This window comes from Gorilla gorilla, chromosome 16 (assembly GCF_029281585.2).
Source record: "Gorilla gorilla gorilla isolate KB3781 chromosome 16, NHGRI_mGorGor1-v2.1_pri, whole genome shotgun sequence".
Lineage (NCBI taxonomy): Eukaryota > Metazoa > Chordata > Mammalia > Primates > Hominidae > Gorilla > Gorilla gorilla.
The window spans coordinates 53846027-53857211 of record NC_073240.2 but is presented as its reverse complement, the minus strand read 5'-3'; positions in this window follow the sequence as shown (position 1 = coordinate 53857211).

Below are 11185 nucleotides of genomic sequence, written 5' to 3'. Positions count from 1 at the left end.
TTTTCCATGAACAGTGGCGTTTCATCATAAGTGGACTTAACTCAAATTATCCTACATGAGCTAGAGAGAGAAAAAATCATATAAATGGTGCCATGCTGCTCACACACATGTCCTATTTGGGAATTACATGGGAGATGAAAACACAGTGTTTCCTCAGTTGGTTAGTCCCAGTCATCCTCTCCTGGCAGGACAAGCTTGCCCCATTTTTTTTTCTTTTTTTTTTTTTTTTTTTTTTTTGAGACAGAATCTGGCTCTGTCACCCAGGCTGGAGTGCAGTGGTGTGATCTCTGCTCACTGCAACCTCTGTCTCCCAGGTTCAAGCAATTCTCATGACTCAGCCTCCCAAGAGGCTGGGATTACAGGTGTGCTCCACCACTCCCGGCTAATTTTTAAATTTTTTAAGTAGAGAGGGGGTTTTGTCATGTTGGCCAGGTGGGTCTCGAACTTCTGGCTTCAAATGATCCACCTGCCTTGGCCTCCCAAAGTGCTGGGATTACAGGCATGAACCAACATGCCTGTCCAATGTTGCTACTTCTGTGGATGATTTCAGAGCCATTCAGTGATAATTTCAATCAATCACTATTGCTACCCCGTATGCAGACCACACCTAAACTCATGCAATAGGGTTTGGATGAATAGAGATGGTTCAGCACAGTTTATTGCAAGGCCTCTCAAACTTTTATGAGACTGTCAGGCACTCGGAGATCTTGTTAAAATGCAGATTCTGCCTCAGTAGGTCTGGGGAAGGGCCCCAAATCCTGCATTTCTAACAAACTCCCAGGTGGAATTGATGCTACTGGACCACAAACCACACTTTGAGTACAATAACTTATGATATGGATTTAGATATATAACATTCAACATACAGCAAATATATTTACTGAGCATCTGCTATGTGCCAAACACTGTGGTATTCACTGATGACAGAAACATGAGACACTGATCCTTATTCTCTATGTATTCACAGACTGGTTTGATATGAGTAACAAACCAAGTACTGCATGAAATAGAAGTCTTCCCCAAAAAAAAGGCATACTTTAAAATAACCAATACCCCTAATATGAGTATAGTGCTTTATCACTTGCAAAGTAATTTTTTTTAAATTTTGTCCCATTTAATGCCTCTCAGGATCTCACCTTCCCCTCAGCTGCAAAATGTTACAATTTAGTTTTTACACTGGCCTCACTACATACATACTCCCAGTAATGAGAATGAGTTCCTTACCACCCCATTTCGTGGGTCATTGAATACTAAAACTGAATTAAATAAAACCTACTCAGTGATGTATCTACTGCATGTGCACAAGTGTGTGATCTAGCAAAGAAAGCAAATTTTGATTTTTCATAACCTATGCAGAGTAGTAGAAAATCCAGGAGGACATCTCTCTTTTTCTAGTATGGAGTCTTCTGCTGACTAGCTGTGTAACCACATGCAAGTTAGTTAACCTCCAAGGACCTCAATTTCCTCATCTTTAAGGAAGGAGCTGGACCAGGTGACCTCTAGGCCTTTTCCAGCTCTATACTCCTATAATTCTATGACCCACCCACCTTGAATTTGCTATAATCTGTGTTTTAGATCCCAAAGACAGATCTTTTCAACAGCATCAGCACAACCACACCTCCCCCTGAGCCTCAGCTACACTGGTTCACACAGCAAAGCTTTGAAATTCCCAAATATTGTAAGCTTACGCTTGCCAGTGCCACGCGGAGCTGCTACTTCACAATTCAAGTAGTCAGCTATTGACTTGTGGCAATCTATATCTGCATTAAAATGGGGAGTTTTGGATTAATGTGGAGCTGAAAGCCCGACTGAGGCTCTTTGCTGCCAGCCTGTCTCTGTAATTGCAGCATGGATTTCACCAACCACAAAGGGCAAAATGAATGTGATCATCCCCAGTAGTCGATAGTCCATCGATTTTTTTCTTTTGACTCTATGATTTGCACAAATATTGAAGCTCATTTTTTAAGCAAGGAGGCTTATTAATCTACATTCTTCAAAACTAGTGGCCCTTCAATGAGGTGAATTCTGAAGGTTACTGAATATGCAAGACATGAGTAGATTAGTCACATTAATTTTTTAAATTGTTTTCCACATACACATGCGCAAACACACCCATGTCCTCACTCTTATTTAAAACTGACATTCCACGTAGATGTTAGAACTTTGTGCTTGTTATCATGCCATTATGTGTCTGGTTGTTTAGGAATGATTAGGAAGGAAATGTTGGCAAAGCTCATTCTGGTCTGTGGTCGCTGTTTTCTTGGTTAGGTTTTGTTTTTCACTCACCCCTGAGGTTGTAAACAGAATGTGTACAACAACACCTGTGGTTCCTAAGATGGACCACTGATCCAGGGCCATTTCTTCCCTGAATGGAGGCTACTAATCTGCAGGAACAAATACATATTAAGGTAGAGAAATAAAGGCAGCTCCTGCAGAGTTCAATTGTGGTTGCCCCAAACTATACTAGTTCTTTTAATTTCTTGTAATGTATTTTCCATTTTATGTTGTTTCTGGTTGTTATTCCTCTGAACATTCCTTTAGTCTATTACAGCCTTAATTTTGCTGCAAATTCAGACTCTGAGTGGTTTGAAACCACATGTCTCAGATTCGGTTTTGTGTGATTTGCTGTAAAATGTAGTAGGCTTCTCTTTTCCAATAGCTCTACCTTTTGAAAATAATCAATAGGGTGATAAAATTGGTCATCAAATCCCATTAGCTTTTTTCCTCAGGAAAATTTCCCAAAGCTGGACCCTATTCTAAACTCCAACTTCAAATGTGCTGTTTTGGTTGCAAGGAATTAAATTTCACTTGGTTTGCTTCAGGTAAAGAAGATCTGGGGGATAAGGAGATGTGTAGGTACATAAAGATGATGAGAATCTTGACCAAGTAGATGGCGGCCACACAGCAAGGCTCAAAATGATCAGAACTTGCTTGGGGAAGTTGAAGTTTATTCAGTATCCAATACAACTCTAGTGACCAAGGTATCTTGCCAGCAGGCGTTTATCAATCACAGCATACATTCTCCCATAGAGTGAGTCTGCTTAGCTCTGTATCTTTGGCTTTCCTTCTAACTTCTGACTATTTAACCCTTTCTCTACTTCTCATTTTCAAATAAACCAAGTCACCAGATCCAATTGTTCAACCATCACCACTGGCCATCACTTTTGTGCCAAACCATCCCATTGTCCACTAGTAAGTCTATAGATGAGCTATTCTTAGGTTAAGCACTCATTCTTGATTCAATAAATAACAGCCCACATCAACACAATGATTTATGTGGAAGAAGGACCTTTAAAACTTATGTTTCAAGGGTAGCAGGAACTCTTTAAAAGGGAAATATAGGCAAGGCAGCATATTGAGGTTTGGGCTATCCATCTGGCCTGTGGCCTCAGCTGAGTTCAAGCCCACCTACTTACAGCTTTACAATATCTTCCTTACTGGGACCTCAATGCCTAAAGCGTGTCCCATTTAACCCATTCTCAATAGTGATAATGACCTTGGGAAAGTCTCTAACATCACTGAGCTTTAGTTTTCTCATCTATCTCACCTAGGAAATGGGTGTAATCATTGAGAAGATTTGAAGAGAGACTGCATGTGAAGTACTTGGTCATTTTATCACCGTTTTATGAATATTCTATCCTGGTTCTAAAGATTATATTTGTTTATAAGGATACCTTTCCCATAAGAATGTGGGCTCCTTGAGATCAGGGACTAAGTCTTATTTACCTCTTCAATGCCTCATCCCTGGACCATGATGAATGAAGGCATCGTTTACACTTCAGAGAAGTCCATACCAAGCCTAAGATGAAAAGATAAAACTCGTGCTTCCTTCGTTAATCAACTTTTCTTAATTTTGCTTATAACAATATGAAGTCTCACCTCTCCATGTAAGTCAGTCCAGAACTAAGAAGATTGGTTATGCATTCCTTTTTGCTAGGGAAGTGGAATGGGACCCTTTATAAAGAGAATACCCAGCTACAGGAAGTGTTACATGGCCTCTGACATCACCAAATGCCAAACCCAAAGGGGCACTAGAGGTAATGTCCTCCAACACTTTATTTTTAAAATGAAGAGCCCAGGGCCCAGAGAGTTAACATGACTCATGATTTTACAGTGTTATGATCCTTGAACATGAATCATGTGTGTGGATTCCCAGGGATGTACTTTACCAATGACTGGGCATTCCTCTGCCTCCATGATGGTGTGACCCAACATAGAGTGACCACTTAGCCAGCAAGTTTTAAATTGACCTGAGGAACAATCCCTGGGCAGACATAATCCCACCTCTACTCTACTTACAGCCAGGGAAGTAAAGATACCACACTTTTTCCCCTCCAGAAAAATGGGTCTGGAGTCAAGGCAGGCTTCCTCCTTCTACCACTGACCTAGGAGCAAGAAAACCTACTTGAGTTATGGCTCTATTGTCTTATTTGGTCCCTAGTTTCTACACCTGGGAAATTAGACAGTTAAGTTTTGGCCACTGGTTTTCAAACTGGATTTTCCAGAGCCCTTGAGTTTCATGGAAGTGCCTTGGGTCCCACTTGGGGTGAGAGAAACAAGGCCCAGTCAGGGTCCCAGCGTTTCCCATCTATTTTTAACATTTTGTTCATTTTTCAAATTTGGGCATTTAAAATTTTCCAACTCATTTTTTAATCAAATATCATAATATCCCCACTGCTTTGGAAATGTTTTAATTATTTAACTCTTCTTTATGGCTCAAATCTAATTTATCAGCAGAAATGTAGCAAAAGGAATGGTTCCAGTGCTTCCAACCACTAGATTGCATAATGATGCTGTGTCCAGGAAAGATTTTAAACCTGCAACACAAAGTCATAAGAATTCTATGAGGTGCACAAAACTGATCCCTAAACCTGAATAAATCCTGAATATGGATAATAATGCTTTAAAGTCTACGTAAAATACTGTAATATTATCTACATGATACAAAAACATATCAATATGTAAAACCCCAATGAATTGAAATTTTAATGCTTTGTTCACACAGTCATTTTAACCAATTTGTTACTTTGTTCAATGTGTTTTCAAGTAATCTATTTTTTTTACCAAATTGTCTGCTTCGGGAGAGCCATGGAGTCTTCGGCTTCCTGCCCTGGAGAAAAGCTCACGTGGAGAGTTGAGCCAGGACTCAAGGCTTCCTTCTCCCTTACAATTCTCACTCCATCACTAAGAAGCCATCAAGATAGCCAGGTTTAGCCTGTGTGTTACCTTAGTTTGTACATGCATGCATGCGTGTATTCAGGGACTTGAATGGGTCAGATGTCTAGGTACAGAGTTGAAGAAGGCAAGGTCTTTGCTCTACAAACACACAGGCACACAAATAATTAAAATATCCTGTGATAAGTGCTAGTAGAAATATATTCTACCAGGGCCTATAGGTGAAGGAAATAGTATGACATAAAGAGAGTCTAAAAAGCCCAGAGGAGCAATTGTCTAAGACTTGCAGGCTGCATAAGAATTCACAGAGTGATGGGCAGTGCCCCAGCAGGATCAGGTGAGGAGGGACATTATGTCTGCAGAAGAAAGGAAAAAAGGAGAGCTAGAAGGAATGTCAGGCAGACAGACAACCTGTTCAGAGGCATGAAAGGGCATGGTATTTCCAGGGAACTTGAAATAATTCAGAATGACAGGAGCATGGCTCCCATGGAGAGAGGAGGAATGAGAAGGATCCAGTAATAAGGTGAAAATGTGGTCAGCAGTCAGGTAAATGCAAAAGGTTCCTGACAAAGCCATGAAAGAGACTTTGCAAGAAGGCTAAATGGAGAGAAGGGAAGAGGTGGTCTGGAGAATTCTATTCCACAGAAGATGCAGGGCATACTAGAGAAATCCTTTAAAGATGGATGATTCTATATATCAAAATAAAAGATGTCACTGCAAAGTGTACAAGAATAAAAACCTAAACACAGTAGGTCACTCTGGAATCAGAGTTACGAATGACAGAAAGAAGAGCTGGGACTGAAGGAAAGGGCAGGAAATGTCAAGTCTGCGAATAGAGATCGTGAACTCCCTCCAGAAGACAGGGCCCAGAGTAGGTAACAAAATAACTCAAACTCTAAAATAAACTGACTATGCTCAGGGTGCTTTGCCAGCTGCTATCTTAGACATAATCAAGTGCTCCTCGACCTGCCCCAGGAAACATGATGATCCCAGAAAGAACAAGACAGTCAAACGCTGACTGTGGCTGGCTAAGGAAGGGGACTGAATCAGAAGCAAAGGCTAGAGTCCTTCTTTAGTGTTCCAGGAAAGAAAAAATAATCACAGATACTAAAGAGGGTCTCCACTTTTTAATGTTTCCCATTTAATCCTTTCTTAGCCAGCAAAATGTCAAGAAACTTTCATTGCAAGGGAGGACAATGTCAAAGGAAAGCAAAAACATAACCAAAAAGGGACAATCTTCTACATACCTTGTGAGGGGAAGGGGTCACCTACTGGCATAAATTCCAAAGCCAGAGAGGTCCCATTTCCTGGCTTTCCTGTGCGGCTGCCTCTCCCACAATATGTAAACACACACACACACACACACACACACACACACACACTCACACACACACACTCACACATACTGTTACTGATGCCTGAAATTCCCATAATTGACATTTCATTCCTTTTGCCTGAACTTAATGGGATCTATTTCAACAGTTAAAATGTAAACATCCTGAAGGAGAGAGGGGCACATAATAAATCTGATCTATCATTATATACATTATAAATGTATATCTAATTGTTTCTTAGGAAAAGCAGAGATGCATAGAAAGGAGGCTACTGGACAGATATGATCTCCCTATACTAATGGGATAAACACTTCTGTTCCAAGGAGGAAGAACTTCTCCGAGGGTGGCTGGTGGCTGAAGATGCAATGCAATGCCTTTGTGGTTTGCCTTGGGATGCCCTTGTTCCTGTCTCTATGACAAGAATGATTGAGTGTCCTGATAGAAGTCAAATCTCCATGTAGTGAACCCCAGCATATACAAGACATTGGGTCAGGAAATGCTGATGACATCAAGAAAGCAGGACCTATGCTCTTCAAGAGCTTGGTATCTTGTTGTGAAGAGAAGACATTAATATCTCAAGGAAAATCCACTGGGCCAGGCAGTTAATGAAAATTGAGGGACGGAGACTTAAGCTGCAAGGTCAAGGAAGGAAGTATTCACTTCCATTGAGGATATGCCCCACTTCTCAAAGCTGTGCCAGCCTCAGCTTTAGGATTTGTAGCCTTCATTCAGGACCAGGGACTGAGTTTACCTAGAAAACAACCAGCAATATAGTTTCAAAAAAAATCTAAATGACTGTTTCCCTGGTCAGTTAACCTCATGAGAAAAAGTATGTGATAGATATACTCTGGAGAATTAAGCCAAGGATTGGAGATAGATGACAGCTAAACCAACAGACACATAGATAAATGTGGGGACAGGGTGGTGATAGACAGAAAGAGAGAGGGGCTATGGAAGGAAACACTGGCAAATACTTCCTTATCTTCTCTAACTGATAAAATAAGGCAGAACACATTTTCAAGTGTTCTTTCATTTCTGATTCTGACAATTATGGAATCACTAGCACAGTTTGGGAGCTTTTCAATGAAAGCCTATTGAAGCATTTGTATCACTTATGGAGTTTTACAATGGTTTACTTTGATTTGTACTTGCTCTTTAATTTTGAGGACTGGGTTAATGATCTGTCTTGATGCTGTAAATACACATTTACTCTAGAACAGAGGTCTATATATTTCAGAGGAGGTTTCCCCACATCATTAATAGTTGTGTTGAAATCTTGCCACAGACAAGGCTGTGGGGACATGGTGTTGATTAGAGAAAGCTCTGGGCCAGGGATCAGAAGATCTTGTTAATGGTGTCTAATTCTTGCTCGCCTCTACCTCAACCATCTCAAAGATTTCTCTAAGTTCTGGTCTATGGCTCAATGGCTAATTTCTGATAATAATATAAATAGCAACTGTTTACTGAGCACTTACAATATGCTGAGTAGATGAGTTAAGCACTTAACACACATTATCTCATTTAAGTCTCATAATGACCTCATAAGTTCGGATTAGGAATCCAGCGCTCAGGAAGTGATGCCCAAGATCCCAAAGCCAGTAAGGGGCAAAACCAGAATTCAGACTGCAGCCGTTGTACATGACACTGCCTGCATAGACAGCAGATCAAATAACAGGGGCTGAATTGAAGCAAAGTGAGAAGCTACAGACAGAAAAGGCCTGCAGCTCTGCCCTACTCCACAGTCTCAAATTTGTTTTTGTTTAAGTTTAAAAACATTTTAAAAACTACTTTAAAGTTCATATGGAACCAAAAAAGAGCCCGCATCGCCAAGTCAATCCTAAGCCAAAAGAACAAACCTGGAGGCATCACACTACCTGACTTCAAACTGTACTACAAGGCCACAGTAACCAAAACAGCATGGTACTGGTACCAAAACAGAGATATACATCAATGGAACAGAACAGAGCCCTCCGAAGTAGTGCCACATATCTACAACTATCTGATCTTTGACAAACCTGAGAAAAACAAGCAATGGGGAAAGGAGTCCCTATTTAATAAATGGTGCTGGGAAAACTGGCTAGCCATATGCAGAAAGCTGAAACTGGATCACTTCCTTACACCTTATACAAAAATTAATTCAAGATGGATTAAAGATTTAAACTTTAGACCTAAAACCATAAAAACCCTAGAAGAAAACCTAGGCAATACCATTCAGGACATAGGCATGGGCAAGGACTTCATGTCTAAAACACCAAAAGCAATGGCAACACAAGACAAAATTGACAAATGGGATCTAATTAAACTAAAGAGCTTCTGCACAGCAAAAGAAACTACCATCAGAGTGAACAGGCAACCTACAAAATGGGAGAAAATTTTTGCAACCTACTCATCTGACAAAGGGCTAATATCCAGAATCTACAATGAACTCAAACAAATTTACAAGAAAAAAACAAACAACCCCATCAAAAAGTGGGCAAAGGACATGAACAGACACTTCTCAAAAGAAGACATTTATGCAGCCAAAAAACACATGAAAAAATGCTCATCATCACTGGCCATCAGAGAAATGCAAATCAAAACCACAATGAGATACCATCTCACACCAGTTAGAATGGCAATCATTAAAAAGTCAGGAAACAACAGGTGCTGGAGAGGATGTGGAGAAATAGGAACACTTTTACACTGTTGGTGGGACTGTAAACTAGTTCAACCATTGTGGAAGTCAGTGTGGCGATTCCTCAGGGATCTAGAACCGCAAATACCATTTGACCCAGCCATCCCATTACTGGGCATATACCCAAAGGACTATAAATCATGCTGCTATAAAGACACATGCACACGTATGTTTATTGCAGCACTATTCACAATAGCAAAGACTTGGAACCAACCCAAATGTCCAACAATGATACACTGAATTAAGAAAATGTGGCACATATACACCATGGAATACTATGCAGCCATAAAAAATGATGAGTTCATGTCCTTTGTAGGGACGTGGATGAAATTGGAAATCATCATTCTCAGTAAACTATTGCAAGAACAAAAAACCAAACACCACATATTCTCACTCATAGGTTGGAATTGAACAATGAGATCACATGGACACAGGAAGGGGAATATCACACTCTGGGGACTGCTGTGGGGTTGGGGGAGGGGGGAGGGATAGCATTAGGAGATATACCTAATGCTGGATGACAAGTTAGTGGGTGCAGTGCACCAGTGTGGCACATGTATACATATGTAACTAACCTGCACAATGTGCACATGTACCCTAAAACTTAAAGTATAATAATAAAAGAAAAAAAATTAAAAAAATAAAAAATGAATACATTTAATTAAATTATTATTTTTTAAGAGACAGGGTCTCATTATGTTGCCCAGGCTGAACTCCTACTCCTGAGCTCAAGTGATCCTCCCCACTTAGCGTCCCAAAGTATTAGGATTAGAGGCGTGAGCCACTGCACCCAGGTTTGAACCTCTTTTATAAGGTCACTAATCCCATTCATGAGAGCTCTGACCTCGTGCACAGTCTCAAACTTGACCTGCCCTAATGCTAACAAATATATGCAAATTAGAACGTCCTACAGACTTCTGTATAAGAATCATCAAAAGAAAATAAATGCTATTTTTTTAAAAGAAAGAAAATAGATATACAGTACAGAAACTCAAGTTACCACCCTTGCAAGAGTCTTCTGTGATGTTAATAAAATAGTGATGCAGAGAAGCTTAAGTAAGTAAATAGACGAGTGAATTAACAAATGAAACTGGTGATGTGATGGGGAAGAAGGAAAGAAATGTCACAAGTAGCAATAATATTACCAAAAATTAAATGGTTGGGTTGGACAGCACAACAGTTGGTTCTCATTAATGGCCTCAACACTGTCTAGCCTTTGTGGCTCACGGTCACCTGGTTCCAACCCACCTTTCTGGTTTTCTCTATCTCTGAAGCACTGGATAAGCTTTTTTTTCACTCTACTCCAATAAATTCACTATCCTTATCCTTTGTATTCTTTGCATTTTTGTTTTATTCATATATTTCCCCTAAAGAGCCTGTCTTTCCTCTTTTCACCCACAGTCAAAAAACCCTACCTCCCTCCAAAGTCTGGCTGAAATCCTGTTCCTTCCCTGTCACACCAAGAATAGGGCAGTGGGGCTTCCAAGAGGCCTGCCAGTGGTTAGAGCAGTCAATGGAGATGTTGACAGGCATGAATTGCTCTCACTTTCACATGAGTGGTTTCTGTTAATTTTTGATGTTGGAGCAAATGAGGGCTATCCATGCAGACTCAGTGTGTCTCACCAACTCATCTGGATTTAAAAGGCTTTCACATGTCCCTAATGAAATGTTGGTGTCTTGGTATCAGGCTGAGCATGAGCCAAGAGAGAGGGTGAACACACCATCAATGATAAAAACAGATTTTCCCTGCTGCCAAGATGAGATCACTTAACCTTCTGCATCTTATACATTTTCCTCCAAAGATACCTTACATTTTCTCCATGCTGTTTCTGCCTCTTCTTGTGTTGGCTCCTCTGTGTGCAATGGCTTTGCCTTCTCTCCCAACTACTTTCTCTTCCTCTCTCTGGCTAAAGCCCTCTCATTCTTCAAGACACACTACTCAGGGATCACCCCTCCAGGAAGCCATCCATGACTCTCTCAGGGTCAAGTGAAACTTCTGCAT